Source organism: Cygnus atratus, chromosome 19, assembly GCF_013377495.2.
Source record: "Cygnus atratus isolate AKBS03 ecotype Queensland, Australia chromosome 19, CAtr_DNAZoo_HiC_assembly, whole genome shotgun sequence".
Taxonomy (NCBI): Eukaryota; Metazoa; Chordata; class Aves; order Anseriformes; family Anatidae; genus Cygnus; species Cygnus atratus.
Window position 1 is genome coordinate 7,087,155 of NC_066380.1, and position 1,041 is coordinate 7,088,195.

Consider the following 1,041-nt stretch of genomic DNA (forward strand, 5'->3'; position numbering starts at 1 on the left):
TCCTGCTTTTAGGCTATATTTGTTTTGATTTGTCTTGTCCTTGTGCTTGTCTTGAAACTTCATATACAGCTGTCCCCTCAGACATACTTCTCTGAGTCAGATTTTGGACTGATTTAGAGCTTGAACCTGGGCATTCAAATTCTTCATAGAAACCAAGGGGATTCGAAAGTATTAAGACGTCTGCAAGATCAATGCATGACTCCCAAAAGGGAGTTTCTAAGTAGCTGTGATCTTTTGCAGAACTAATAGAAAGCGAGAATTTAATTTACTGGTAACCAGAAAATACCATTTTCTTAGATACTTACAGCCCTTGACATACATAGAGCTATTAACATAGAGTATATGTAGGAATATGTAGCTTTTATTAGTCTGAATCTGGGTTGATTGCATTACTTAGGAGTGGCAAAGTCAACTAAGAGATGTGCTATGCATGCCAAATGAATGCCAGTAAAACCTTTAACACTGAACATTTGTATAGATTTTTAGAACACATTTTAAAAATAAGTTATTAAAGACCCTTTTTCAAATTTTACTATTTTGTTGATAATCTTTTTAAAATTCCATTGACTTTATGCTCCAATTGGTTTTGTATAGATTTTGAAGTGAGAAGAAAAAGAATATTTAATTAGAAGTTTTAGGAAGAGCCATATAAGGTCACAGTCTACTTTTAAATCTCGGTGCCTTACATTCAAGGTTATCATTTTTTTGTGGCTGGAAAGGACGGGGCTTCATTGGTGTCTCTGATTCAGAACTGAATATAGCAAAAGTAATTTTCAATCTTTTCAGAAAAGAAAGCAGATTTATTTTAAATATTGCTTGTTTGAAAGCTTATAAGGGGTTTGAAGTGTTTGATGTTCAAGTTGAGTTAATGGGCAAATCACAGAAAGAGGTGAAAGGTCCAAAACAAGTATAGTACAGTTCGTAATTATTCTGCATTTTTATTCTGTTATTATAGAAGTAAATGAATTCATTCTAGTGCTGTTAAGAACAGAATGTCAGATAAATAAATATTAATATTCACACGCAAGCCTCCTGTTTTTC